Source organism: Schistocerca nitens, chromosome 6 (genome assembly GCF_023898315.1).
Source record: "Schistocerca nitens isolate TAMUIC-IGC-003100 chromosome 6, iqSchNite1.1, whole genome shotgun sequence".
Classification (NCBI taxonomy): Eukaryota; Metazoa; Arthropoda; class Insecta; order Orthoptera; family Acrididae; genus Schistocerca; species Schistocerca nitens.
In genome coordinates this window covers 660,143,936-660,160,687 of record NC_064619.1, presented here as the reverse complement: position 1 = coordinate 660,160,687, position 16,752 = coordinate 660,143,936, and the positions used below count along the sequence as shown (strand labels likewise).

Here is a 16,752-nt window from a genome sequence, read left to right as displayed (position 1 = left end):
TATCCTGCAATACCTGCTTGCCGCCAGCGGTCCCGGCATGTCCTCCGCGCTGCCGGACCTCCGACCAGCTCCGTCCCAACCGAACTACCGACACACCCAACCCGGAAAACACGGAACATCCTTCCAAAGATAGTACCACTGTACTAGATATCGATAAACGATGCTGCTGCCACTCGCGGACAGGCAACGCTAGCCAACGTATTGGCGCCAGTAAACACAAGAAGAAAACGAGACGCCACTATTCCTATTACACGATGCCAACGTACTAACGGCACCAAAGCGAGCCGCACACGGCTCAAGGGCAATTTTCACTTCTGAATGCCCCATATATCTGAATATTGCACAACTCGGCCAGCTGGTATAACCGAGACCTACAATGAGGCATCTCGGCGTCTCAATACTCTTAGCACTCAGCATTTGTCGCTGTTCATGCCCAATATGTACCCCACCAAACCTCGTACAGAACTAAAAACGGACAGCTCTAATGTACTCTGGTGACCGTTCTACCTGTTGCACAGCATTGCATAGCCATTTAAATTCCCACCGATGGCGTTTCTCATTGCTTCCCTCTTTCTTTTTTATCAGGACTGTAGTTACGTGTAGTCTGGCAGTGTCGCGGAAGTAGGCGGGCGACTCTCTCCAGTGCGAACAATGCAAGGACGACCGTAGGGCGGTGACGCTGTCAGCGTGGCGCGCCTGTCACTTGACGGCGTTGACGGGCGCGCCGGTGTGCGATGTCGCCGTGGGTAGCCCTCTCTCACCCATGGTAGCTAATTTATTAACTGAAGATTTTAGAAAAAAATTGTTTGGCAACAGGGCGAGTGTAAATTCCACATCTACATCCACATGTATACTCTGCAAATCATATTCAAGTACCTGGCAGAGGGTTCATCGAACCACCTTCACAATTCTCTGTTATTCCAATCTCGTATAGCGCGCGGAAAGAATGAACACCTATATCTTTCCGTACGAGCTCTGGTTTCCCTTATTTTATCATGGTGATCGTTCCTCCCTATGTAGGTCGGTGTCAGCCAAATATTTTCGCATTCGAAGGAGAAAGTTGGTGATCGGAATTTCGTGAGAAGATTCCGTCGCAACGAAAAACTCCTTTCTTTTAATGATTTCCAGCCCAAATCCTGTATCATTTTTGTGACACTCTCTCCCCTATTTCACGATACTACAAAATATGCTGCCTTTCTTTGAACTTTTTCGATGTACTACGTCAGTCCTAGCTGGTAAGGATCCCACACCGCGCAACAGTATTCTAAAAGAGCACGGACAAGCGTAGTGTAGACAGTCTTCTTAGTAGGTCTGTTACATTTTCTTAGTGTCCTGCCAATAAAACGTAGTCTTTGGTTAGCCTTTCCCACAACATTTTCTTTGTGTTCCTTCCAATTTAAGTTTTTCGTAATTGTAATGCCTAGGTATTTAGTTGAATTTACGGCTTTAGATTAGACTGATTTATCGTGTAACCGAAGTTTAACGAGTTCCTTTTAGCACTCATGTGGATGACCTCACACTTTTCGTTATTTAGGGTCAACTGCCACTTTTCGCACCATTTTGAGATCTTTTCTAAATCGTTTTGCAGTTTGTTTTGATCTTCTGATGACTTTATTAGTCGATAAACGACAGCGTCATCTGCAAACAACCGAAGACGGCTGCTCAGATTGTCTCCAAATTCGTTTATATAGATAAGGAACAGCAAAGGCCCTATAACACTACCTTGGGGAATGCCAGATATCTCTTGGTGTTTTACTCGATGACTTTCCGTCAATTACTACGAACTGTGACCTCTCTGACAGGAAATCACGAACCCAGTGACATAACTGAGACGCTATTCCATAAGCACGCAATTTCACTACGAGCCGCTTGTGTGGTACAGTGCGAAAAGCATTCCGGAAATCCAGAAGTACGGAATCGATCTGAAATATCTTGTCAATAGCACTCACCACTGCATGTGAATAAAGAGCTAGTTGTGTTTCACAGGAACGACGTTTTCTAAACCCATGTTGACTGTGTGTCATAGACCGTTTTCTTCGAGGTAATTCATAATGTTTGAACACAATATATGCTCTAAAATCCTGATGCATATCGACGTTAACGATATGGGCCTGTAATGTAGTGGATTAGTACTACTACCTTTCTTGAATATTGGTGTGACCTGTGCAACTTTCCAGTCTTTGGGTACGGATCTTTCGTCGAACGAACGGTTGTATATGATTGTTAAGTATGGAGTAATTCATCAGCATACTCCGAAAGGAACCTAATTGGTATACAGTCTGGGTCATAAGACTTGCTTTTATTAAGTGAATTGGTGGAATCTCTTGAGCATCTTAACTCCATTCACGAAAATACCAGGTTTACCACGTGAGAGGAGATGATTGGCTGTCTACTGTTTTTGGGTGTGTTAGTTCGACGAGTGGAGGATGGGTGTTTAGGGCACTGCGTCCATCCTAAGTCCACCCACAACGATTTATACTTGCAGGTGTTCAGCTGCCATCATCCTTCGCAAATTATGATTGTACTTAAAACTTTATTACTTAAGCCCTTTGCAGTGCCCCCCACTCACAGCCTATGGGGCGAACTGGTATAACTGGAAGCACTATTCAGGGTAATTGGATGTACAAAAAATTGAAGTACGTGAGCTCTGTATACGAAAGTGCCGGGTCAACCAAAGGAAGAGCAAGAAGAAACAGATTTGAAGTCTACTGTCTTTTTACCGTGTGTGGGAAATATTTCTTCAAGACAGAATAAAGAAGAAGCATAAAGTTGAAGATACTATTGTTTTTACTAGTTGAAGGTGGCGATAAGACTGATGAATTTCCTCTGATTACCAATTAGCTGGAACATTTGGCCTCACCTCCTCATCTCCTCTTGTCTTGACAGTGGTTTGCAAAAGGACTCCATTTCGTCTAGCTGCGATTTTTTATAGTTAAGGACAACACTGATAGGAGACAACAGGGGAACTCCACAGATCAGAAGACAAAAATATCTGGTAAGAATTTAAACCATTGCTGGGGCGATAACAGCCATTCAAGAGGTCATCCACAGCATCGATATTCCGACACTTCAGCGGGTCGTGCACAATTTCACTATTCGCCTGCGCCACATCATCGCCAATGATGGCAGGCATATCGAACATGTCATAACCTAAATCCGAATATCTGTAGTGACGCTTACATGTTCAATAAAGAGTGCGCACGCCGCAGTTTGTAACTAATTAACGTCTTTTTCATGTAGTTCAATAACTGTCACCCTGTACGTTAAAATGATTTGGAGGTGAAAGAACTGAGATGACTGAAACGTTGGCAGCGGCGGCACATGTTACCTATAGCGGAAGCATGCTTAGCCACATCGCACCTACCGATCGGGATGTTGACAGTTGTATCACTATGAAATCTCAACCGAAATGCTCGCAACTGTATTTCGCATCAAAGTTGTACTAACACGAGCTTTTTGGTCCAGGCTACTACTATGTCCAGGGAGCATGTTCACGGATGCGAAAATGGAGGCAACACTCCCGTTAATGAGGGTAATGACCTGCTCCAACCAAGAACTGCGAGCAACTGAGGTGGCAAGTTCCTCTCTCGATACTTCTGTTAACTCGGACACCGCACCATAGTACGCGCCCGCCAGCAGAAAGACGACCCTGTGGACAACCTAACAGTACCGGCAGACAGGATTTGTTCCGGCCAGCAAAGTCAAAGCGCATAGCTCATAGGTTGGGGGCACTGCAGAGGTGGCATTTCTGAGAGGGGCTGGACTGTCCAGTGTCCCTCGGCTGCGAAGTAGCTGTGGCATGAATTTCAAAACAACGGTTCGCCCGGCCTTCGTGGATTTTCACCGTCTTCTAAAATATCAGGAATAATTAATCCGGAGTTTGGAAGACTACTCCGCCCGCACAAGTCCACTGTCGTCCCTAATTGCCGGAGAAAATTGGTTTGATACCATTTATTTCACATTTATTTGTACTAACTTTTGAAATAAGATTCAGTTCAACCTGTGACCTATGTCAATCGATTCGCAATCTGTTTCCGAATATGTGATCGGATGTGAAAGTTATCTTATATTTAATCACTCTCTTTTTTGTAAGGAAGCTAGACAGCGTTACAGCCGGTTCTTCTGCATGCCTTACGGTAGGTTCGAGAAAAGTCTCTGCCTCTCAATGTGGATGTGATCTTCCGCCCACCAACCAAGACGGTGGCTCTTCTGGGATCTGTGGAAGATGATCTTCTTTTACGAAAGTAAAGAAATCTATTGCCAGTGTGGTAATAGTTACCTAGGACAAACCATACGTACTGTACAACAATAATGTATGGAACACTTTCTATAGGCCAACTAATTTGCAGTGCCTGAACACTGTATTTCCACTGGCCGTTTACATAAATTATTGGAAAGCCACAACTTCATCCTACTGCGACTCAGCAGTCACGAAAGCTGTGTAAATACAATTACCAGACACCATGCTCAACCGAGAACAGGGCGTCCAGCTTGACAGCATAAACCGCGATGCTTAGCATTCCAAAACATGCCACCCATTAGACTAATTAACCACATAATTCGTAAGGACTGTGAATATGCTGACTCGGCGGTTGCTATGTTGTATCCTTAGCCTTAGAGACTCCATCTTGTCTCACGAAGACAGCTACTGGCAGATCTACACTAAAGAGGCAAAAAAGCTGGTACACCTGCCTAATGTCGAGTAGGGCCCCGCGAGCACACAGAAGTGCCACAACACGACGTAGCATGGACTCGACTGATGTCAAAAGTAGTGCTGGAGGGAACACACCATGAATCCTGCAGGGCTGTCCATAAATCCGTAAGAGTACGAGGGGGTGGAGATCTCTTCTGAACAGCACATTGCAAGGCATCCCAGATATGAACAATAATGTACATGTCTGGGGAATTTCGTGACACCGGAAGTGTTTAAATTCAGAAGAGCGTTTCTGAAGCCACTCTGTAGTGTGGGGTGTCGCACTGTCCTGCTGGAATTGTCCAAGTCCGTCGGAATGCACTATGGGCATGAATGGATGCAGGTGATCAAAAAGAATGCTTACGTACGTGTCGTCTGTCAGTGTCGTATCTAGGCGTATATGGCTCCCATATCACTGCAACTGCAGGTGTCCCACACTACTACAGAGCCTCCATCACTTTGAACAGTCCCCTGCTGATATGCAGGGTCTATGGATTCATGAGGTTGTCTCCATACCCGTACATGTGCATCCACTCGATACAATTTGAAACGAGACCCGTCCGACCAGGCAACATTACTCCAGTCATCAACAGTCCTATGTCATTTTTGACGGGCCCAGGCGAGGTGTAAAGCTTTGTGTCGTGCAGTCAGCAAGGGTACACGAGTGGATCTTCGGCTCCGAAAGCCCATACCGATGATGTTTCGTTGAATGGTTCGCACGCTGACACTTACTGATGACCCAGCATTGAAATTTGCGGCAATTTGCGACGATGGGTCGCATTTCTATCACGTTGAACGTCTCACTACAGTCGTCATTAGTCCCGTTCTTGCAGGATCTTTTTCCGGCCTCAGCGACGTCGGAGATTTGATGTTTTACCTGATTCCTGATATTCACGGTACACTCCTGAAGCTTAAATCTTGATAACGTGCCATTGTAGCAGCAGCAACCGATGTAACAACTGCGCCAGACACTTGTTGTCTTATATAGGCGTTGCCGACCGCAGCGCGGTATTCTGCCTGTTTACACATCTCTGTATTTAATGCGTATGCCTACACCTGTTTCTTTGGCCCTTCAGTGTGTATTATTTAAACAGAATGTCGACTGATGAGCATTCAGTAATCAGAAATATATACTTATTCTCCATTGTGACCAAAGATAACTGTAGAAGAACAATTACACCAGCCTTACACCACAGTCACAAGTTATGAAATTATTTAAAAATGAAAGTTTTGTCACGAAGCAACCTTTGATCTAGTAAAGAGATTATCCCGCTACAACATATCACTTACGAACAGGTCTAATTGTTAGTGCAAAGAAGGATCATGGCAATATTTATTCAAAATGTATGCGGAGTTGCTCAATAAATTCATTTCCTCTGATGGATGCAAGCGAACTTTAAACGACTATGTGGGCTGTGCCTTTTATTGTCCACTGTCAGGAGAGTATCTAAAATATCTGTTATGAGAAAACATCTCAGGTTTTACTGCAGAATGAATTACTGTCCTCAAAGCAGTGAAATGTGCTATGTACATAAATCCAAACAAAACTTTGAAATTAATCGATTCTCTCTGTTTTCAGTTCAATGACAGCATGAAAATGGAAAGCGTCCTTGAATAATTATAGAGGCAATATAACAGAACAGTGCATTCAGTGTAACAGAAAAAGGAAACTCAAAGAGATGACTTGGGTGAAACGACTCTGCGGAGTCAGGAACAATGAAAAAGTGAATGAACTTGCGAAGAAAGCAGTAATAGCGGGGTTACATTTAACTATAAAATTTCCACATACAGAATTTTATAGCACTGTCAAATCCAACATTAATTCCCTTTGGGGAGAAGAATGGTATTTATTAGGGCAATTAAAGGGCAATCATTACACAGAAATTCAAGTGAAGATCCCATTGAAGTCTTCGTTCCACAAAATAAACTACAGCAGAAGAAGTATCACCAGTTTAATATCGATGAGGCTAAACCACGAGAAATTTCCTAGTCATTCGTACAGCTTCGATCTTCACGAGACACCTTATTGAGAGTGTGGGAATGAATCAACTGCTGATGTGAACCACCTCTCATTTGCTTGTCCCCCATTAAGAATTCACCAAGAGGAACTGCTGAGGAATCTACTACGGAAAAATGTACTTCTCCCTATGTCTACAGCTCTCTTGGGATCAGGAGTGTCTGTCATCTATGATATAGTGATAAAATACTTGAACAAATGTAATTTAAATATAGGATGTCCATAATTAAACCTCAAGTTTCAAAACGCTGCATAAAGAGAACCACTGCTCAGAATGGCTTCATTTTTGACCAGCATAATATTGACACAGAGGGAACGTCATGGGACAAAATTTCTTTTAGAAAATTTGACCAATAAATGACGCTATAAACGTCATAACATAAATGTGTTCGGCTACAAATGACAGATGAATCGCAGTACGACGGCTATGGTTTGAGTTACACGTTACACCATTCGTACTGTTCAATGTCCATGACTGCACAAGTTCGGCAGTCAACAGTTGTGACACTGTTAGTTAGGTAAGGCCATCCACTACGGAAAGGTCGGACCACATCAGATGGGAAATTCGGTTTTTAACTGTCCAGAGGCCAAAACCGCACCATGTTCATGAGACCCAGAAAATATTAGATACAGGCTCCCAGGTAGATGCCATTGTCCTTGACTTCCGGAAGGCGTTCGATACAGTTCCGCGCTGTCGCCTGATAAACAAAGTAAGAGACTACGGAATATCAGACCAGCTGTGTGGCTGGATTGAAGAGTTTTTATCAAACAGAACACAGCATGTTGTTCTCAATGGAGAGACGTCTACAGACGTTAAACGTTAAAGTAACCTCTGGCGTACCACAGGGAGTGTTATGGGATCATTGCTTTTCAAAATATATGCGGCTTTTCATGGATAAAGCTGTAGTATACAGAGAAGTTGCAGCATTAGAAAATTGCAGCGAAATGCAGGAAGATCTGCAGCGGATAGGCACTTGGTGCAGGGAGTGGAAACTGACCCTTAACATAGACAAATGTAATGTATTGCAAATACATAGAAAGAAGGATCCTTTATTTTCTGATTATATGATAGCGGAACAAACACTGGTAGCAGTTACTCCTGTAAAATATCTGGGAGTATGCGTACAAATCGATTTGAAGTGGAACGGTCATATAAAATTAATTGTTGGTAAGTCGGGTGCCAGGTTGAGATTCATTGAGAGAGTCCTTAGAAAATGTAGTCCATCAACAAAGGAGTTGGCTTACAAAACACTCGTTCGGCCTATGCTTGAGTACTGATCATCAGTGTGGGATACGTACCAGGTCGGGTTGACGGAGGAGATAGAGAAGATCCAAAGAAGAGCGGCGCATTTCGTCACAAGGTTATTTGGTAAGCGTGACAGCGTTACGGAGATGTATAGCAAACTCAAGTGGCTGACTCTCCAAGAGAGGCGCTCTGCATCGCGGTGTAGCTTGCTGTCCAGGTTTCGAGAGGGTGCGTTTCTGGATGAGGTATCGAATATATTGCTTCCCCCTACTTATACCTCCCGAGGAGATCACGAATGTAAAATTAGAGAAATTCGAGCGCGTACGGAGGCTTTCCGGCAGTCGTCCTTCCCGCGAACCATACGCGAGTGGAACAGGAAAGGGAGGTAATGACAGTGGCACGTAAAGTGCCCTCCGCCACACACCGTTGGGTGACATGCGGAGTATAAATGTAGGTGTAGATGTAGAAAAACAAAATGACATCATGCGATTTTGTCATATAATGATATGGTTGGAGACCGTGGCTGTTATTCGAAGACAAATGTTGATGGTGTTGAGACAGCAATCAGACACAAATTTAAGTTCCTTTATTCAAAAGGTAGCGTTACCGGGTTCGAATCATTACGATTCATAGTCAGACGGCTTTCATGCATTCATTACAACATGTGCTGCGTTTTTTACTCATTAGTTTTCGTGAAATGTCTGTTTGGAGTCCTTGTCTTGACAGTTTTTGTCCAGCAGACTACGTTTGTAGTTTTCGCCGCATTCACGTCATTGCACACATAAACTTGCATTAATGAGCGTTTCAGACACGTAGTGTACGTAAACACTATGTATCTATCAAAACATGCGGTGCATGTTATAAGTCTGTTCTGTGACTAAGCTGAAGTGCTCAGTGATACAAATTTACGTGTGCAACGATAGAAATGTGGTGAAAATGCATTCAGTGACAAATCTGAAGCGCTCAATTATGCAAATTTATGTGTGCAATGATGTGAATGCGGTGAAAACTACAAACGTAGTCTGCTGGACGAAAACTATGAAAACAGGTACTCCAGACCGTAATTTCACGGAAACCCATCAGTAAAAAAACGCAGCACATGTTGTAATGAAAGCGTGAAAGTCGTCTGACGATGGATCGTAATGATTCGCAACCGGTAACGGTACTTTTGAATAAAGGAACTTAAATTTGTGGCTGGTTTCTGTCTCAATACTATCGAAATGACATCAGTTTCAATTGTTCTGGGGGCCGAAATCCGCGTCGGTTTTTAATTGTCCTGTGACCACAACCGCTTGAAAAGCAACATCGATCGTTGACGTCCTGTGGCTAAAAACCGCATAGAAAGCAAAGTGACATCGCTTTCTAATATATTCAATGTATTCGCAATTGCGAATAATGACAACCATCAGCTGTAGAATGGAATGACGACAGTGAACATTTGTGCCGCACCGGGACTCGAACCAGTATTTCTCGCTTATTGCGAGCGGTCGCCTTACTATTCGGCTATCCGTGCACGACTCCCGGCCAAACCCAGACTTCCATATGTCGTCAACCATGCGTCTACGTCCCGTACGGGAATATACACAATGGATGTACGAGTCCAGGTCGTAGACGGCAACTGAAGAGCGAACGTTTGTCTTGTGCATGTCAGCAGGAACGAACCCCTCAACATGGGTGATTTTGTGTAGATAGCGATGCAGGATGTTTCGTAGGACTTTATGCACCGTGCTCGCACGGCTGTCCAGCGTTCGGGCGATTCCCCATACACGCCCTGTTTTCACAACGCCGCTCGACCCTTCCTGCAATACTGTGGCAGACGTCGGATCAACTGCATTCCTCCCTCTGTGACATTCCACTCCAAAAGAACGTTTCTTTTCGAATTTTGTAATAATTTTCTCGACACCCTTAGCAGATATCGGATCAATGTTCAAAATGGTTCAAATGGCTCTGAGCACTATGGGACTTAACTTCTGAGGTCACTTTGTGTAAACAGTTCTCTAAACAGGCAATCAGTATTAAGTCATGCCCTCGATGCTGTTCACGGCACAAACGCCAAGACTGCCTGTCCGGACAGAGAGTTACGCTTGTGGCAAGAAAGGACGTGTTCAATCAGTCTGTTTGCAGCGGAACACATATAGGAATTCTGCCCACTCACAAAAATCTAGTCACAAGACCCATGTCATACATGCAGTGTATTCAACGCCTGCAACAAGCATTAGCAGCTGTAGCAATCAAACAATTTCTTCAGTGCTACGCCAGTCCAACACGCTTTTTCCCATTTGCTTCTTTGCGGAAAACGTGTGAAACTTCAGTTGGACAAAGGTGCCTCTGTTACATTTCTGAATCGTAACACACACGAACTGTTAGGCTTCCCACGCCTGTCTAAAACCAGTATGCACCTGACAGCTTACAACGGGCAAGACATTCCGTGAATTTTACAGTGCTACAATCATGTGATTGTGAGAACATATTTGGCCTTGATTCATTTGATTTGTTTGGATTCAAAATTCAGGACAATGTGTTGTCAGTGAGTGCATTCAATGCAAAAGACTGTGTAGCTAGCTTTCTGACAGAATTCCCTAGACATTTTTCTGAAGGTTTAGGCAAGGCTAACTATTTTGTTGTTTATATTACTATGAAAGACAATGCTCAACCGAAATTTTGCCGGGCCAGAACTGTTCCCATTGCATTACGGGACGACGTCGCTGCTGCACTTAAAGAATTGCAAGATAGCGGAGCTATTGCGCCGATACAAGCTAGTCAATGGGCAAGTCCACTGGTTTTGCTCCCCAAATCTTCAGGTCGCATTCGCCTCTGTGTCAACTTTAAGTCTACAGTCAACCCCCAAACTGTGATTGATACTTATCAATTGCCACGCCCCAGAGGATCTCATGGACAGATTAGGCACTGGTCGTTACTTTTCAAAAACTGATCCGCGCGACACGTTGAAACGGTACAGTAGTTTCCGCTCCTTAAGCAGCAGGTTTCGCTGGTCGCTCGCACCGGGAAATACAAACGGGGGCCGCGGGTGCAACAGAACCTATGTGGACGGGTGGAAAGAAATGTGTCAGGCTTCATAATACATATTTATATGTGTCGTGTATTATGCATTTGTTGTACGTGAATATGAATCTGCACATGAACTTTCCTAATCCTCCTCACACCTTTCCATAAAGCGTGGCCAAATCTTAGATGGGAAGTAGTTCTGTAGTATAGTAGTGCCAACCTCACTCCTGGGTGGGGGATCGGAGAGACAGCACAGGCAGGTAAAAGTCAAAGACTTTCCAGTGTCACAAGATATGGGGCGGAGAGGTTGGTCACGGCCAAGTGGTTCGACCATCCCCTCCACCGCGGCCCAGGAAGACCTCTGGGTGCCCGCCATATTCTGGGAGTGTAACAGAAGACGGATAAGTGAGCAGACATGTCCTCAGTGCGTCTGTCTCGATGTTCACGCGTGGAAGAGAGGTATTTGGATATTTGCACTAATTCTTTTATTTCCAGCTTCGGATTGTGTAAGGAAATGAATGTTCTCGTTTAATTTCGGAAATTAATGTATCTGGTCCCCAGTTTGACCGTTATCCTCCTCACACAGTGGATGTCCCATGTAAAATATTGGGAGACTTTGGTGGTATACATTTGGCCAACACAATTCCGTCTTACCTATAGAAATGTGCGTGCAGATTAGTATATAATATACCCGAGCTACAAGTTGTAAAATTTTAATATCTGTAAACTGGAACAATTGCTGCAATCGCTGTAAAGTCGAGTGATAATGTTTAAAATAAATAGATAATCAATTGTCATCAGTCTTAAACGTACCCTAAAAATCACAAAGGAGTCAAATTAAAGGAATTCATTTAAGATAAAAGATATAGAATGCAGGGACTCACACGTCAGCGTGAGAGCCCTGCAGCCCCTTTCCTAGTATCGTACAGAAAGGGCACGCTCTCTAGGTAGCGCTCTCAAGCTCCCCTCCCCAGTTATCCGTTGCGCAATTTTCGTTCAGGGTTTGACGACATCAACTTTCATCTGGCGCCCCTAGGCAAGGACGTTTGACGGTAATCTTTCAACGTTAGTTCAAATAGCACTAGATGAAGAATCTCAAAAAGTGGGTGTTGTGAACGGTCATTTAAGCTTGTTTAAATATTTGCGTTGCCTTCTGCCAGTGTTTCCACAGCAGCCATTTTCCAAAGGTATTTGGAACAACTCAATGCTCAAGTACCAAACTGTTCAAACTATTTCGACGATATTGTAGCAGATCGTACAAAAAAATGGCTCTGAGCACTATGGGACTCAACTGCTGAGGTCATTAGTCCCCTAGAACTTAGAACTAGTTAAACCTAACTAACCTAAGGACATCACAAACATCCATGCTCGAGGCAGGATTCGAACCTGCGACCGTAGCGGTCTTGCGGTTCCAGACTGCAGCGCCTTTAACCGCACGGCCACTTCGGCCGGCGCAGATCGTACACATCAAGAACACATTGCAAATTATGCGTGCTTTGTTTCGTTTGTTATCTGATGCAGGCCTAAAGTTTAGACTGGACAAGTGTGATTTTTTTTTAAAACCTGAGTTACAGTATCTTGTTCATGTCACAAACAGTCAAGGTGTACATCCTCTTCAGTCACACGTATTAGCCATACGTGACTTGCCACGGAATTGCAGTCAGTCTTAGTGAAAATGGGCTATTATATTCGATTCATACCAAATTCTCTACAAATTGCAGCTCCATTGCATCGCTTTCGTCGCAAGAATGCCCCTTTGTTTGGACAGATGAGTGCCAAAAACCTTTTCAAAGATTTAAAAGATGCATTGCTCAGTGAGAGCTGGTTTCTCAGGATGGGGCTGGATAAGGTTACGATTGTGGACGGGGCCGTAATCAGCTACTCTCGGTTGCACAACAAATACGTAAACTTTATTTAAAGAAATTAATGTTGTGTTGGCAGAAGAGCCAACACCGTGTTACTAGTGGGGGCCGAAATGCACGCGTTTTAGCTCACGCAGGCTGGCGTGAGGAGGGAAGGACTCTACTGACGTGAGGTCTGGAACATGACAAGAAATTAGAATTCAGAAAGCGGACGTAATTAGTTTGATACTTAACTTTAATCCATTAATGATGAACGTTGCTCTTGACGGTACATGATTCACAATATTATCTGTTCAGAATAGTAACTGAATATGGCGCGTTGCTAGGTCGTAGCAAATGACGCAGCTGAAGGCTATGCTAAACTGTCGTCTCGGAAAATGAGAGCGTATGTAGTCAGTGAACCATCGCTAGCAAAGTCGGCTTTACAACTGGGGCGAGTGCTAGGGAGTCTCTCTAGACTAGACCTGCCGTGTGGCGGCGCTCGGTCTGCAATCACTGATAGTGGCGACACGCGGGTCCGACGTATACTAACGGACCGCGGCCGATTTAAAGGCTACTACCTAGCAAGTGTGGTGTCTGGCGGTGACACCACAATTAAAATTTTAAAACAATCTCTTAAAAAAAAACACAGCTGACTGTATGACGGCTGAAGGCCTTATCAAAGGAAAAATTCCATAATTTTGGGGCCGAAGGCTACCAACAATACCCCCAAACAACAAACGGCTGAAAGCCTGAATTAGAAGTCAGAAGAACAATTCCAAATAGCACGTATTAAGATAAATTCTTCGTTTTAAAACAAACTGTAACACGGCTGAAGGCCTTATTATAAAAGAAGTGAAATTATTACTTGGCTGAAGGCCATAAACAATTTCAGATAACAAACGGCTGAAGGCCTGAATCAGAAGTCAGGAAAACAATTCCAAATAGCACACATCTCAACAAATACCTTGCTTTCAAAACAAGTTTGCCTTAAAAAAAAGTTATTGTAACATGGCTGAAGGCCTTATTATGAAAGAAGTGAAATTATTGCTCGGCTGAAGGCCACGCGCAACTTCAAATCACAAACGGCTGAAGGCCTGAATTAGAAGTTAGAAGAACAATTCGAAATAGCACCTTTAAAATAAATACCTTGCTTTTAACACAAGTTTACTTTTTAAAAAATCTTACTGTAACATGGCTGAATGCCTTATCACGAAAGAAGTGATATTATTGCTCGGCTGAAAGGCACACCAACAGTAATTAGAAAATTACAAATATCACAATCTAAGGAATCAGGACAAGCGGTTCTCAGCAGGTGTTCCAAGGGTCGGCCTGGGAAGGTAACTCAAACATAAGGTAATGTGAGACAGGCAGCCAAGAGTTGTACTCACGTAATAGGATAGCAACTCAAACTAGGGGCAACTTAATCGCCGACCGACCGACTAACCAATCCACCTAACGTCCGATCACCGGTACAACGATGGAATATTTTTATGCAAGGGGGAAGAGACAGACAGCACCAAGTCTTCAGAAAATAGCCTAGGCCGAAGTAAACACTAGAACCAAGTTAGACCTCCCAAAAAAATATGCACATTACAGTACAAGAGGCTGTCGAACTACACGCCGTGTCGGACAGCATCAACACGACGAGGAAAGGTACACTGCCAGAAAGCACACTAACCTCCAGGGCAGGTAACTGGGGCCTTAGCGTCTACAAGGTAGAAAATCCGCTGGTTGCACTTTACTAATAGGAATTACACTAAATTCAATGATGAATAACAAATAGAGAAAGATGGCTGCAGTATTTCACCGCCTCGAAACACTTCACTCGTTGCCGACAAGTTCAGCGGCCTTGGGAGCAACAACCCGCCGACCAAAGGCGAGATCTCAGAACAGTGCATTAGTAGTTAAATCTTCACTCAAGCGTCCAGGGTTCGGTGTGCAACGAAGTCGTCGCTCTCGCAGCTACCCCTCCTCGATCCGGCAGTGGTAGCACTCCGCCAGTGGCCCCGGCTTGCCCAGGCGCTGCACGGACCTGCTCGCTGCTGCACCCCAACCGAACTGATGTCCGTTCGCAGCTATCCACTCCACACAACACGACCCGGAAATACCAGAGGTCGCTCCGAGGATAGTACCACAGTACTCGTATCGATAAGCGCTGCTGCTGCCACTCATGGGCAGGCAAGCCAGCAACTTAGTGACACCAATAAATCGAATAAGAAACGAGATGCCATGACCGCAATGCCAAGATGCCAAGCAATAAATGGCATGAACACGAGCCGCACACGGCTCACTCAGTGATCGACGCTTGCTTCACTTTGATCCTGACAAACCGGGTGTGTTGCAAGTTGATGCTTCCTCTTATGGAATCGGTGCAATGCTTTCACACAGAATTGGTGATAGGCCTGTTGTCCAAAGCTCAGCATAACAATTCACAAATGGAGAGAGAGGCATTGGCTATTGTGTACGGTGTCACCAAATTCCCACCACTATTTGTATGGCAGAAAATTCTACTTATTAACGGATCACAAGCCACTGCAGTTCTTGTTTCGTCCGACGAAGCCGGTTCCTGTACGAACTGCCCAAAAATTGCAATGGTGAGCTTTGTTTCTGTCTCAATACCAGTACGAGATAGGGTGTTGTCCGACAGCTAAACATGGTAATGTGGACGCACTTTTACATCCTCCGATTGGCCTGATACAGACTTTGATGCTTCTGCTGCTTCTTGTTATCACATCGACGCTCAGGATTCTGAATTGTTTCAATCCTTTCCTCTGAACTATAGAAAATTGCACAGGCCACGGAAGCTGATTCAGATTTGAACATTTTGTTAAAATACATTCGCACATCGTGGCCTCGCTCATTGCATAGCATCAAGAACTCTGTAGTGCGCCGATACGTTGCACGTCGGCATAGCCTCGCTGTACCGAAAGGTGTGATTCTTGTTCAAAATAAGCCGGCCACAGTGGCCGTGCGGTTCTAGGCGCTACAGTCTGGAGCCGCGAGACCGCTACGGTCGCAGGACATAAGTTCATCAGACGTTTTTTGTTCTGTATCCCTAGAGTTTGTACACGGTGGAAAAAATCACCCTGTATATGGATAGAACTTACGACTATTGCCGTTTCGTATAGGACATAATACATAGGAATCATACACGCACCGTCAATAAATTTATGGAATGAAATTTTCACTCTGCAGCGGAGTGTGCGCTGATATGAAACTTCCTGGCAGATTAAAACTGTGGGCCCGACCGAGACTCGAACACGGGACCTTTGCCTTTCGCGGGAAAGTGCTCTACCATCTGAGCTACCGAAGCACGACTCAAGCGCGGTTCTCACAGCTTTACTTCTGCCAGTACCTCGTCTCCTACCTTCCAAACTTTACAGAAGCTCTCCTGCGAACCTTGCAGAACTAGCACTCCTGAAAGAAAGGATACCGCGGAGACATGGCTTAGCCACAGCCTGGGGGATGCTTCCAGAATGAGATTTTCACTCTGCAGCGGAGTGTGCGCTGATATGAAACTTCCTGGCAGATTAAAACTGTGGGCCCGACCGAGACTCGAACTCGGGACCTTTGCCTTTCGCGGGAAAGTGCTCTACCATCTGAGCTACCGAAGCACGACTCAAGCGCGGTTCTCACAGCTTTACTTCTGCCAGTACCTCGTCTCCTACCTTCCAAACTTTACAGAAGCTCTCCTGCGAACCTTGCAGAACTAGCACTCCTGAAAGAAAGGATACCGCGGAGACATGGCTTAGCCACAGCCTGGGGGATGCTTCCAGAATGAGATTTTCACTCTGCAGCGGAGTGTGCGCTGATATGAAACTTCCTGGCAGATTAAAACTGTGTACTCGACCGAGACTCGAACTCGGGACCTTTGCCTTTCGAGGGCAAGTGCTCTACCATCTGAGCTACCGAAGCACGACTCACGCCCGGTCCTCACAGCTTTACT

General features: G+C 44.7%; 1 non-coding gene across 1 annotated transcript; it reads right to left on the bottom strand.

Moving 5' to 3' along the window:
- Positions 1 to 16,647: 16,647 nt before the first annotated feature.
- On the bottom strand, positions 16,648 to 16,722 carry Trnas-cga (transfer RNA serine (anticodon CGA)). Its single transcript has one exon. It is a non-coding gene; the product is annotated as a tRNA-Ser (tRNA).
- Between the last annotated feature and the right edge of the window lie 30 nt (positions 16,723 to 16,752).